The following is a 14,924-nucleotide window of genomic DNA, read 5'->3' on the forward strand; positions in this document are numbered from 1 at the left end:
CTGGCTTCCACCTCAGTGAGCCTCTTCTGGATGTCCTTCACCTCCTTCCTTGTGTTCCGCAGGTCTGCCCTTCACACTTCCCGCATTTCTTCTAAGAGGTCTCTAATGTCCCTCTTCCTTACGGGGGATGAATCTTCCTCAGATTCAGAAGCCTGATATTGGGCCCCATCTTCTGCCAGAGGTAAGGTAGGGCTGTCTTTGTCCTCGTGTGAGTCGTTAGAGGCTTGCTCCTTGCTGGGTGCCTCGGGCGCCATCTTGGCAGGTGCCGGCAGAGTAGGCCTCGCAAAGGAGAGCTGGTTATCTGGTGTTTTAGGTGGCTCTGGAAGGCGGTATTTCTTATTTTTTCGCTCCATTACAGTCTCTGTGTGGGGAGCTCGTTTACTGCCGGTTGAGGGACCCGTTTTCTGTTTTTTTGTCTCTTTTTTTTTTTTGTCTCCGACCTGGAGCTTCACAGAAACGTGTCTGTCTGGTTAGACAGCTGACCACGACCCCCACAATGTATATCCTTTAATACATCATCTATATGTGTTCAAGTCTTCTGGGCATCTAAGATGGTAAGAAGAGAGTGCTATTATATTGTGCTTATTCTGTCGCCTATCTTGAGAAAGGACAAAAGAGTATGAAGTAGAAAACATGCTCACACGAGGATCCTAAGGTGTGAGCAACCTTTCCTCACACTTACGAAACCATGGATGATCTCCAGTCCCTGGTGTGGCATATACAACTATTTATTGCCAAACATTCAGATAATTGGCTTGACTTGTTGCCCTGGGCAGACTTGCCCCACAACAACATGGTGTACATTCATATTTATTCTCAGGTCTATAATTTGTAACTAATTAATTTAGTGTGAGATGATGCAGCTTCTCCGGGGTGAAAATATTGGTCCCAGGTTCAGTGCCAATCACACAATTAATCAAATAACATAACGTAAATTAGCAAAACCAAAAACACTATCAGCAACACGAGCTGGGTCAATCTTTTTTTTTTTTTTTTTATAAATTCTTTATTTTTGAGTGCATAAGGAAAAATAACAGTTGCAAATGCGTGTGCCATGCCCCAATAGCATGTACCCGCGATATAGTAATAAACATCAATGTAGTAAGGCATGACAAGGGAGTACAATGCACATTTTTTATATATAATGACGTGAAGACTGTTTTTAAACTTAGATAGTTGTGAGGTGAGAGATGAGAATGCAACAAACAATATACTATGCTAGTTGGCCAGCATTACATACTGATTGCACATTTTAAAGTAGGAGATTGGTTAGTCCAAGCTGTCTATGCAGTAAGAAACCATATGCGAGATTAGCGTACTAGATTAAGCTGTGTTCCTACAATTTTTTTCACATTAGATACTGTTAACCAGATAATTAACTATGGTATAGTTAAGACATCGCGGGATTAGCTGTCTTGACCCAATGGCGTGTAGGCAGATGAGTCGTCGATGCCTGTATTGTCTTAACAGCTTTAACAAGCGCAAACATAATCAACACAATTTTACAGTGTTATGGCAGGAGTGAGCATTTTTAGTAAGTTAGTAATGCTAGACATAGCAGATGATCAACAAGCAAATTACAGTTTGCGAGCATGTGATGTGTAGCTGTGATGTATGCAAAGCATATGAGCGATTAGCATTCTGTCAAATAACTAAACATAAGATAAACATAAAATAAGACCCCCCACTCGTCCCCCCAAGTAATCAAGGTAGGTTAAACGTATGTGAATGTTCAACTAAAGTACTTAGAGATACTAGGCAATAGGCACCTTGCCTGTCTTAGAGTCCCCAGCTTGATTCTCAAGTCAGCCAATGCCTTGCAGGGGCTGTGTGTATCCACACTGTGCAGGGTGAGGCATCCAGCTCTGTAGCCCATGGATTGAGATGCGTATGGACCTTGTGCCGTGTGGACGTGATCTTGGTGGGGCATATTGAGTCAGTCTTGTGGTTGCGTGGCCTGTCTCCCGGACCGATCGTGGGATGCCACTGCCACAGGAGGATCTGCCTGTGGCTGTCGCTTCATGGGGCCTAGCGTCCCGCCGTTTCTCCAGCTTGTTCGAGCCCACTTTGCCCCTCTGGAGCTTGTGTCGCATCTCCACTCGCAGGTGAGGTAGCCTTGGGCGCCCTCTCCTGGGTTTTCCCAGGTCTCTGGGTGCCGCCCCTGGTCTGCTGCTGCACTCTGTGGGGCTCCAGAAGCATGACCCCAAGATGGCTCTTTGTTGGTGCTTGCCTCTTGTGAGTTTATTTTCAGAGGGGGTTAGTGCTACCCTCCGCTTGACTGCCTGATGTAGGTTCTGTGGCAGGTCTGTAGGCAGATTTTCCGGCACTGGAGGTTGCATGCAGGCCTCCAGTTTCTCCCAAAAGGAGGCAAAGATTTTATTTAACCGGCGCTCCGTTTCCAGCACTGCATGGGTCAGTAGCGTGGGAGGCATCCGCCATTTTGTTGGCCTTCTGGGTCAATCTTTTTGATGACTGAATAATAAAAATCACAATTCAAAGAATTTTTGGTATTGCAGATGTACATTTTCTAATTTGTGAATGGTACACTTCCGCTGTGGCAAGCAGGAGCACAGGGTGCAAGCCACTGTAGATTTTCAAATCTTACTACTTTGTGAACTGTTCAGGATAATGACCGGACAAGAGAGTTATGCCTTGTGATGAGGTCCGTGTCTGGCAGTGAGTCAGTATACTGTTGGGCTTACTGGCCACCCAGCTCCCAAAATATTTTCGTTAATGCTAAGACTTAAATAACACCCAAAATAATATATGAGATATAATGTCACAGAGGACCCCATAGACCTGGTTACTCTGACCTTGAGGATACAAAGCCACCCGCACACCCGGAGGGGGGGGTGAACCACACCACTCCCACATGCATGACATTCATGGTAACCCAAGACACACATGATAGCTAGGGATAACGCTCATAATGTAAAAGCTCGGCCATGGACTGAGCACCCACACACACGTGTCTATACCCACTTCTCAAATACACCACGAGGTACTCGAGTAATACTAGCTGAGGCAACCTTTGCCCAGTGAAGTCCATGGCATCACCCCCAGGACAAACACCCACATTGTAAAGGAGCGAGGAGCCAGGAGGACTATAATAAAATACCAGACCTCCTGTTTTCCCAAACTTGGTGCTTGGTCTTCTATCACTCTGTAAATAGTTTCCTATAGTAGAAAAAACAGCCCCTGCCCTCCAGAGACCTCTTTTCCCCTCTCCCCTTCTCCTATTTTTCCCCCCCCTCTGCTTCAGGGGGTTGGCCCCAGGGCACCCTCGCCATGACCTCGAGCTTCACCTGTTCTTCCATGCGACTATGGTCCAACAATGTGCGCGTACTCAACACCCCAGAGCGACAATCACACCTCCTGAGAGCACTATGGTCGGCCAGGGCTTCACTGGCCTTTCTCCAGGAGACACACTTCCGCGACGCAGAACAACCCATGCTCAGAGGCACAAGATTCCCGGGATAGCAATACTGTTCTCCAAATTAACTCCATTCCAGTGCACAGGGATGCAGACAGACCCACTCGGCCGATACCGGTTTCTAAAATGGACAATTGCAGATCAACCATACACATTCGCGTGTGTCTATGCGCCAAATGTAAGACAACACCGATTTCTTGCCAGAGTATTGTTGTCCCTCGAGAAAGCCTGTGAAGGCCTCCTCCTGATGGCTGGGGATGTCAGCTTTGCACTAGACCCAAAGATCGACACATCCAGAGGCCACAGCACATTTCCCCAAACAGCCTCCGTCTAGCCAAGAAAGCAATACAAGAAGCCGGACAACCGGACACCTGGTGAGTTCTACATGCGGATGACCGGGATTACTCCTACTACTTCCCGTACACCGAAGCTACAGCAGGCTGGACTATATACTGATGGCATGGGAATACCTCCACCTACTCCAAGACAGTTCCATTCTACCTTTGGGCTGGTCCGACCATGCACCGATCCTGACACATCTGCACTCCCCACACACAAGAGGCAGACGCTAGAACTCACGTCCAAAATACACATACTGGAACAGCAACACAAGGACAACCAAACGGAAAACATCTACAGGGAACTTCTTGAGGCCCGCACTGCTTGAGGCCCTCACTGTGCGAAAATTCAAATGTTTTTTCTATGAGCACTCCAACAAATGTAGTCGACTTCTAGCTGGGATGCTACGCAAACAAATACGGATGCAGCAGATTACCTACAAGAGGCAAGACCATCTCTCAGCTCCCGGAAAAGATCACAGAGGAGTTTCATCAGTTCTACTCGGACCTCTATCAACTCCCCACGGGAGATGTGCAAGATGGATGCTCACGACACCAGAACTTGATAAAGGAATATCTACAAACCCATGTCTCCAACTCCCTGAGGCAAGAAGCAGTGGAAGACATGGAGAATCCCATATCGCTTGAAGAACTCCGCGCAGCCCTCAAAATGTCTAAAAGAAACAAAGCCCCAGGCCCAGACGGGCTCCCCACTTCATACTTTAAAATGTTTGAAGACGTGCTGCTTCCCCGCCTGTTGAAGGGCCTGAACTCGGTCCTGGAGGGAGGACGATTCCCTAAAGACACGCTCAGCGCCACCATCGTGATCATTCATAAGGAAGGGAAAGACCTGTCACACTGGGCTACCTACCGCCTGATCTCCCTCCTCAACACGGACTTGAAGCTCTTCACTAAGGTCCTGGCACTGAGGAGCGGGAGGGTGCTCCCACAGATTATCTACCCAGACCAGGTGGGGTTTGTACCCGGTAGAGAAGCCAAGGAAAACACCATAATAGCACTAAACAAGCCAAGAAGACAAATCAGCTATATCTCCTCTTCTCGGCCAACGCAGAAAAGGCCTTTGCTCGGGTGAATTGGGAATTCATGCTACGCACCCTGGCGCACCCTTGGCTTTGGATCACATATGCGGACATGGATCTCCTCCCTCTACACGGACCCCAGTGCACGAATAAGGATCAACAGGGTGCTCTCCTGACCTTTTACAATCCGCAATGGGACACGCCAGGGGTGGCCGATGTCCCCCCTCCTGTTTGCCCTCTCTCTTGAACCTTTTCTGGAGGCGGTCAGACGGGATGGGGCCATAGCAGGGTTCACAAGCCAACGTACAGTGCACAAAGTTGCGGCGTATGCCAATTACCTGCTCTTCTTCTTTAAGGATCCTCTGGTCTCCCTCTCAAACCTCCTACGAACCTTCGACACATATGGACGTCTCGCAAACCCCAAATTGAATCTGGACAAGTGCAAAGCCCTACCGCTCACGATACCGCAGACGGAGGTAGCAACACTAAATTCAGAATACTGATTTAAATGGTGCACCCGTCAGATAAAATACCTGGGTATTTGCTTGACCATGGACCTTACACAGCTCTACGCCGAAAACTTCACACCCATGCTATGGATGCTACAGATGGACCTGAGGATATGGGAAGGTCTCTACATCTCTTGGTTTGGCCAGATTAACGCCATTAAGATGAACTTGCTGCCCAGACTGTTTTACCTATTTCAAATCATTCCAATTGCCATCCCGAGAGCCTTTTCCCAGTCCTTCAGCTCACTCCTGACGCAATTCGTGTGGAAGGCTAAAGTCCCTAGGATAAAATTATCGCACCTGACCATGCCGAGATGCCTTCAGATGTATTATCGGGCAACACACCTCTTGCGACTTACAGATTGGCATGCAAAAGACACACAAAAATTATGGATAGCGGTGGAGAAAGCCCAAATGAATGGCGCCATCCCTGCCCAACCATGGATGAACGATCGGCTAAAGAATCCTGCTGCTCGTGACCACCGCCTCATCAGCGCAACCCTCAAAGTATGGTGCTCAATTAGACGAACATTACAACTATCGTCTACCCCCTCCCCCATGACACCAATTGCTCATAATCCAGAGGTTTGTGTGGGGGCCTAATGCCCCCTATATTTGAAGGGGTTAATGAGCACAGACTGAGTATATTTTCGTCAATGGACAGACGGCTTAGTTCTCAAACCCATCAATACGCTTATTGTGGAGGGAACCCCAACTGGACTCCAGACATACCGCTACCAACACTAGATTTAGTGTTAACAAATGGAGATTTGGTATCAGATATTACTGTAGGTGAAAGTTTAGGATCCAGTGATCATCAGTCAGTGTGGTTTAATATAAGAACAGTGACTGAGTCACACCACACAAAAACAAAAGTTTTAGACTTTAGAAAAACAGACTTTTCCAAAATTAGAATATGTGTAAAGGAGTCATTATCAGACTGGAGCAATTTAAATGGAGTCCAAAAGAGTTGCACTACTGAAGGCAACAGAAAATTGCATTAGGCTTGTCAGTAAAAGCAAAAAATTCAAGAAACCACTGTGGTACTCCACAGATGTAGCCAAAATAGTAAAAAACAAAAAGTTAGCATTTAGTAATTATAAAAAAAAACCAGAGTGAGGAAGACAGAATGACCTATAAGATTAGGCAGAAAGAGGCTAAGCAAGTTATAAGAGCTTCCAAATCACACACAGAAGAGAAAATAGCACAGTCAGTAAAAAAGGGGGACAAAACCTTTTTTAGATACATAAATGAGAAAAGAAAAGTAAAACAAGGATTAGTTAGATTAAAAACAAAAGAAGGAAGGTATGTAGATGAGGATAAAGGTCTAGCTGACTGCCTCAATGAATATTTTTGTTCGGTATTTACAGATGAAAATGAAGGAAAGGGACCTCAGTTAAGAAAAAGGATAAATGAGTCATTTATTACACGTGAGTTTACAGAGGAAGAGGTTCTATTTCAACTGTCAAAAGTAAAGACAAATAAGTCAATGGGACCTGATGGAATACACTCAAAGCTATTAAAAGAGCTTAGTGGTGTACTAGCAAAACCATTAACAGATTTATTTAACCAATCATTGATAACAGGAGTAGTCCCAGAAGATTGGAAGTTAGCGAATGTTGTGCCCATTCACAAGAAAGGTAATAGGGAGGAGTCGGGCAACTATAGGCCAGTAAGCCTAACTTCAGTAGTGGGGAAAGTGATGGAAACCATGTTAAAGGATAGGATTGTTGAACATCTAAAAACACATGGATTTCAAGATCACAGACAACATGGGTTTACTTCAGGGAGATCATGCCAAACTAATCTTATTGATTTTTTTGATTGGGTAACTAAAATTATAGATCAGGGTGGTGCAGTAGACATTGCTTACCTAGATTTCAGTAAGGCTTTTGACACTGTTGCACATAGAAGGCTTATCAATAAACTACAATCTTTGAGTTTGGATTCCAATATTGTTGAATGGGTAAGGCAGTGGCTGAGTGACAGGCAACAGAGGGTTGTAGTCAATGGAGTATATTCGAAGCTTGGGCTTGTCACCAGTGGGGTACCTCAGGGATCTGTACTTGGACCCATTCTCTTTAATATTTTTATTAGTGATATTGCAGAAGGTCTTGATGGTAAGGTGTGTCTTTTTGCGGATGATACTAAGATATGTAACAGGGTTGATGTTCCAGGAGGGATAAGCCAAATGGAAAATGATTTAGGTAAACTAGAAAAATGGTCAGAGTTGTGGCAACTGACATTTAATGTGGATAAGTGCAAGATAATGCATCTTGGACGTAAAAACCCAAGGGCAGAGTACAGAATATTTGATAGAGTCCTAACCTCAACATCTGAGGAAAGGGATTTAGGGGTGATTATTTCTGATGACTTAAAGGTAGGCAGACAATGTAATAGAGCAGCAGGAAATGCTAGCAGAATGCTTGGTTGTATAGGGAGAGGTATTAGCAGTAGAAAGAGGGAAGTGCTCATGCCATTGTACAGAACACTGGTGAGACCTCACTTGGAGTACTGTACACAGTACTGGAGACCCTATCTTCAGAAGGATATTGATACATTAGAGAGAGTTCAAAGAAGGGCTACTAAACTGGTTCATGGATTGCAGGATAAAACTTACCAGGAAAGGTTAAAGGATCTTAACATGTATAGCATGGAGGAAAGACGAGACAGGGGGGATATGATAGAAACATTTAAATACATAAAGGGAATCAACACAGTAAAGGAGGAGACTATATTTAAAAGAAGAAAAACTACCACAACAAGAGGACATAGTCTTAAATTAGAGGGACAAAGGTTTAAAAATAATATCAGGAAGTATTACTTTACTGAGAGGGTAGTGGATGCATGGAATAGCCTTCCAGCTGAAGTGGTAGAGGTTAACACAGTAAAGGAGTTTAAGCATGCGTGGGATAGGCATAAGGCTATCCTAACTATAAGATAAGGCCAGGGACTAATGAAAGTATTTAGAAAACTGGGCAGACTAGATGGGCCGAATGGTTCTTATCTGCCGTCACATTCTATGTTTCTATGTTTCTATGTTTACCATCAAATAATGCAACATTTCAGCTCCCTACCAAGCGCACATCTTCTACACAGATAGCCCATGGCATTCAAGGCCCTCTGTATTGCACTTAAGCCACGGCAACACACTCCTCTACACACACCTCCTAACAGCCACCAATCCAGCCCCAATGGCCTATATGTCGGCATAGGAAACGGACACAGGGGTAACACTGACAGACAACCAATGGAAAAAGATACACGAACTAGCCCACCACAGAACAGATGACACTAAACTACAGGAACTCAACGTGTGTTGGAGATGCGAGCATGCACTTGGAAACACCCTACACCTCTGGTGGTACCCTGATCAAGGATATTAAGTTTCAACCACTATCGATGCTGCTCCACCACACAAAGATCCCATCCCCACCTACAAGAAAAGCCTGACAAGGCACCTTATAAACGCTGTCAAAGCACTCATACCCGCAAAGTGGGGGAAACTGGAAGCACCCACGATGAAAGAATGGATGGACAGAGTAGAGTCAATACACAGCATGGAAAGCCTCACTGCAGACGTAAGGGGTAACCCAGAACGATGCACAGCTCTGATCCATTAAGGGAGGAGAGGAGAGGAGAGGCATCGTGCCTTGGAGGAACCGGGGGGTGCTCCAGGGGAGCGAGTGGACCCATGTTTCCGCTTGCAGGGGGATGCGTGGGGAACTGCCCCGGGACACGCCCAGGGAGAAGCCCTCTCCCCCCCCCTTTTTTCCCTCTCCTTCCTCTCTCTCCTCTTACTTTCCTCTCTTTCTTCTTTCCTCCCCTCCCACCCCCGTCTTACCAAAGACGCACTCACAGCGTGCGGATGCCACTCCAACGAAGGGCGCTCTGCGGACTAATCTAGCTAGAACCAGGCACAGGGTGTGGCCAAATAAAACCTACCCATCCCTCCGAAATATGTTGCTCCACTAACATGGAGAGGACATCCCGACGATCACCACAAGTATACAAATTAGAGCCACTGTAAGACAATGATCGTCCGGCCACAAACACCGACACCCATGCCACTACATGGCCATCAGATCTAGTGACACACCTGATCCACTGACGTAGCTGAACACCTGACACACGGTCAATTATGCTAATAGGTGGAAGCCCATGCGGTGTGAATGTTACACACAAAATTAGCAATATTCTTGAAACTCTGCATAAAACCAGGGGCGGACTGACCGGTCGGGCACTTCGGACATGGTCCGAGGGCCCGGCCGGGAGGGGGGCCCGCCATCAGGGGGCCCGCCGCCCCTTTAAATGCTGCAGCCGCCTGAGCACTCTCTTAAGAGCCTCAGGCGGCTGCAGCTTCTCACCTCCCCTCCCCTGTAGCGTGGCCGAGCTGCTCTCCAGTCCACGGTGCCCGGCCGGAGTGATTGGAAGGTGCACACTGAGTGAGCACCTTCGTATCACTCCGGCCGGGCACCGCGGACCGCACAGCAGCTCGGCCACGTTACAGGGGAGGGGAGGTGAGAAGAAAGAGGGAGGGAGGAGGGGGGTGAGAAGAAAGAGGGAGGGGGGTGAGAAGAAAGAGGGAGAGGGGTGAGAAGAAAGAGGGAGGGGGGTGAGAAGAAAGAGGGAGGGGGTGAGAAGAAAGAGGGAGGGGGTGAGAAGAAAGAGGGGGGGTGAAAAGAAAGAGGGAGGGGGTGAGAAGAAAGAGGGAGGGGGGTGAGAAGAAAGAGGGAGGAGGGGGTGAGAAGAAAGAGGGAGGGGGTGAGAAGAAAGAGGGAGGGGGGTGAGAAGAAAGAGGGAGGGGGTGAGAAGAAAGAGGGGGGTGAGAAGAAAGAGGGGGGGTGAGAAGAAAGAGGGAGGGGGTGAGAAGAAAGAGGGGGGTGAGAAGAAAGAGGGGGTGAGAAGAAAGAGGGGGTAAGAAGAAAGAGGGAGGAGGGGGGTAAGAAGAAAGAAGGAGGGGGTAAGAAGAAAGAGGGAGGGGGGTAAGAAGAAAGAGGGAGGGGGTAAGAAGAGAAAGGGAGGGAGGTAAGAAGAGAGAGGGAGGGGGGTAAGAAGAGAGAGGGAGGGGGGGTAAGAAGAGAGAGGGAGGGGAGGTAAGAAGAGAGAGGGAGGGGGGTAAGAAGAGAGAGGAAGGGGGGTAAAAAGAGAGGGAGGGGGAGTAAGGAGAGAGAGGGGGTAAGAAGAGAGATGGGGGGAGTAAGAAGGGGGGAAGAAGAGGGGGAAGAGTAAGGAGGGGAGGGGGAAGTAAAAAGAGGAAGGGGGAGTAAGAAGAGGGGGAGGGGGGAGTAAGAAGAGGGGGGAGGGAAGAGTAAGAAGAGGGGGGAGGGAAGAGTAAGAAGAGGGGGGAGGGGGGTAAGAAGAGGGGGCGTGGGGTAAGAATAGGGGGGAGTAAGAAGAGGGGGGAGTAAGAATAGGGGGGTAAGAAGAGAGGGAGGGGGGAGTAAAAAGAGGAAGGGGGGAGTAAGAAGAGGGAGAGGGGGAAGTAAGAAGAGGGGGGAGTAAGAAGAGGGGGGAGGGGGGTAAGAAGAGGGGGTAAGAAGAGGGGGAGGGGGGAGTAAAAAGAGGAAGAGGGGAGTAAAAAGAGGAAGGGGGAGTAAGAAGAGGGGGGAGGGGGTAAGAAGAGGGGGGAGGGGAGTAAGAAGAGGGGGGAGTAAGAAGAGGGAGGAGTAAGAAGAGGTGGGAGTAAGAAGAGAGTGAGGGGGGAGTAAGAAGAGGGAGGGGGTAAGAAGAGGGGGAGGGGGGAGTAAAAAGAGGAAGAGGGGAGTAAAAAGAGGAGGGGGGAGTAAGAAGAGGGGGAGGGGGTAAGAAGAGGGGGAGGGGGGAGTAAGAAGAGGGGGGAGTAAGAAGAGGGAGGAGTAAGAAGAGGTGGGAGTAAGAAGAGAGTGAGGGGGGAGTAAGAAGAGGGGGGGAGTAAGAAGGGGGGTAAGAAGAGGGGGAGGGGGAGTAAGAGGAGGGCAGATTGTGTAGGGTGTGGCTGGAGGCGGTGCATGGAGGCGGGACATGGGTGGTGCTTGCTGCGGAGTATGGGTGGGGCCTGTAAGGGGGCCCTTGATTTATTTTGCCCGGGGGCCCTGATGGTTCTCAGTCCGCCCCTGCATAAACCCATACTATTATGTTGCGTGATTCTCTAGCCCACCTGGAAAACCCACCTTTGATGTTTCATCACATCGTATGTTATACATTTCATCTGATTTGTTCATAAGGTTCGACAACACTAATCCTGCATTAGCACCAAAACCTTGTTTTGTCTGCCTGTCATGACTATTTTGATGCGATAGAAAAATAAAGATTGTCAAAAAAACACAAAAAAACTCCAGTTATTTAATGGTGCATAGGGATTTGGGATAGTGTGCAAGTAACTTTTTTCATTGGTTTTTATTGCATGTATTGGGCTCATGTGTACTATAGTCATTGCTGCCACCCAGGGCTTAATTCTGTATGTTTCTAATGCTACAAGTTTTACTCATCCGCATGGGAATCTCGTTCTTGTTAGACACAGCACCCTGATCCTGAAACTCAATATGCAGTTAATCTGATCTATACATGTGCAACTGGTGGCTTCGGTATACAGTAAATGTGTGAAAGAATTCCATGCTGATTGCCAGACCTATCACAGGAAGGCCGTGAGACATGTCTAATGCTGATTGTGGGGCTCAAATTTACAACTAACTCGGGCGTGGCTTGACCGCCGAAAGTGATGGCCGCTTAGGCAGAGAGCTCTGCACCCCGAACGGTCCAAAAACCACGCCAGACGCAAAACACCCGCTCACCAACACCCGAAATTGCTAGCAGAGCAACAGAGAAGGTTCCGGAGATGGCCCAGCATAAAAAATCTGGAAACAAAAGGAGAGACGGTACTCCGTCTGTAGCCGACCTCCTCACAACGCCCAGGCCGCAAGCGCACAAAGATGGCGGCGGCCACGCGAGCGCGGATTCCCCGAGCTCCCCGGGCACCAGGGACCTGAATGCCCCGACGCAGCAGGCCACCATCTCGGACATAATGCGGTCACTAGCAGAGGTAAAACACTTTTTAGCAGGGGAGATCGAAAGGTCGGCAAGAGAAGTGAAGGCCGAAATACAGGCTGTGGGCAGTGGCGTACATACCGGGGTCGCAGGGGTCGCGGCTGCGACCGGGCCCGGCCCACCAGGGGGCCCGGCCGCCCTGCGACCCAGGTATGTACCCACAGGGCCAGCCTCTTCTCCTGGGGGGCCCAAGAGCCGGCCACCTCAGGGCCCCCCAAGGCTGGCCCTGCTGTCACCAGGCTGGCGGGCGCGCGAGGGAGCACTTTCCCCTGGGTGCTCCCTCTTCAGCTCCCTCGCGCACCGCACTGAAACCGGAGCCGGAAGATGACGTCATCTTCCGGCTCCGGCATCAGTACGCGGCGCGCGAGGGAGCTGAAGAGGGAGCACCCAGGGGAAAGTGCTCCCTCGCGCGCCAGCAGGACAAGCCAGCCGGGTGACACCACTGGACCCCAGGGAATCCCCTCAGCTCTCCCACAGGTAAGGAGGCTGGGGGGATTAAATAAAAAAAACAACAAAAAAATAAACATGTGTGTGTGTTTGAGTGTATGTTAGTGAGTGTATGTTAGTGTGAGTGTATGTTAGTGTGAGTGTATGTTAGTGTGAGTGTATGTTAGTGTGAGTGTATGTTAGTGTGAGTGTGTTAGTGTGAGTGTGTTAGTGTGAGTGTATGTTAGTGAGTGTGTTTTAGATTGAGTGTATGTTAGTGTGAGTGTATCTTAGTGTGAGTGTATCTTAGTGTGAGTGTATGTTAGTGAGTGTGTGAGTGTGTTAGTGTGTGAGTGTGTTAGTGTATGTTAGTGAGTGTATGTTAGTGTGTGTGTGTGTGTGTGTGTTAGTGAGTGTGTGTGTGTTAGTGTTAGAGGGTGTGTGTGAGCATGTGTTAGAGTGTGTGTGTCTTAGTGTTAGAGTGTGTGTTAGTATTAGAGAGTGTGTGTTAGTGTTAGTGTGTGTGTTAGTGTTAGTGTGTGTGTGTTAGTGTGTGTGTGTGTTAGAGTGTGCGTGTGTTAGAGTGTGCGTGTTAGAGTGTGTGTCTGTGTGCGTCTGTTAGTGAGTGTGTATGTATGTTTGTCACTGAGTGTGTGTCTGTCAGTTAATGTGTGCGTGTGTGTCTTAAGCACTTACCTTTCTCCAGCGCCGGGCTCCCTTGGCGCTGGGGATCTCTCCGCCCCGAACCGCCTCTCAGCTCCAAATGCGCATTCGTGGCAAGAGCCACGCGCGCATTCAAACCGCCCATAGGAAAGCATTTCCTATGGACGTTCAGCGTCTTCTCACTGTGATTTTCACAGTGAGAATCGCAGAAAATCCTCTAGCGGCTGTCAATGAGACAGCCTCTAGAGGCTGGATTAACCCTCAGTGAAACATAGCAGTTTCTCTGAAACTGCTGTTTTCAGCTGCAGGGTTAAAACTAGAGAGACCTGGCACCCAGACCACTTCATTGAGCTGATGTGATCTGGGTGTCTGTAGTGGTCCTTTAAGTGTATGTGTTTATGCATGCACTGGCGTACATACCGTGGTCGCAGGGGTCGCAGCCCTGCGACCAGGTGCCCGCCGCCATGTGTTGCGGACCCAGCCCGCGCAGAGTAAGCGCGCGCGCGGGGGGGGCCCACGGATCAGTTTTCGCACCGGGGCCCCATGGGTTGTGTGTACGCCACTGGCTGTGGGGCAACGTACTGAAGCCCTGGAATGGCGGATGGACCAGGTAATAACAGCCCACAATGAGACCGCCACTACCACCAACACTCTGCTGTCCAGAGTAGCTGAACTGGAGGCAGAAATTGAGGATGCTTCCAACAGGTCGAGAAGAAACAACCTGAGGATAAAGGGCCTGTCTGAAAGAATTAAAGACACAGACATCCAGAAGGTACTCACAGACATGTTCAAAACGCAGCTGCCAGCTATCCCTGATCATATGTGGGTGATAGACAGGGCGCACAGGGCACTTAGGACCAGGGGACCCCGCAATGGCCCACCCAGGGATGTGATAATGAGGTGGCACTTCTTCTCCACCAAAGAAGCCATCATCAAAAGTACCAGACACCACACATATACCCTAGACGGCACCGCACTCCACTTATATCAAGACATAGCACCAGCAACACTTGCCAGGCGCAGAGAGTGGAAGCCTATAGCGGATCTTGTCAGAGCCAAGGGCCTGAATTTTGCCTGGGGACACCCCTTCAAAATGCTTGTGTTTAACGGGCCAAGGCCAGCCGTACTACTGCCCTCGGCGGACCCCAGGGCCTTCCTGAGGGACTTAGGAATTGAGGTCCCGGCAGACTTCCATCTCCCCCAGAGGGGTATCCAGGCGCTAGGACTCTTACCCAGGGAAGGCGAAGCACTGGATGGTATTGCACCTTAATGGACACTAACAGACCCCTTCCCATCACATCGCCCCCATTGCACAACCAGCAGACCGTAACCCCCCATATTACTCCCCAACCCAGCAACATAACCAAAGCTGATCCACACAGTATAAGTAACCAGAGACTTTTAGAAGACCACCAGCTACCCAAGCAACCCCACCATGAACCACAAAGTAAAATAACCATACAGGCCGGAGCCAGATTATGGCATGCTC

Source organism: Pelobates fuscus, chromosome 10 (assembly GCF_036172605.1).
Source record: "Pelobates fuscus isolate aPelFus1 chromosome 10, aPelFus1.pri, whole genome shotgun sequence".
NCBI classification, from domain to species: domain Eukaryota; kingdom Metazoa; phylum Chordata; class Amphibia; order Anura; family Pelobatidae; genus Pelobates; species Pelobates fuscus.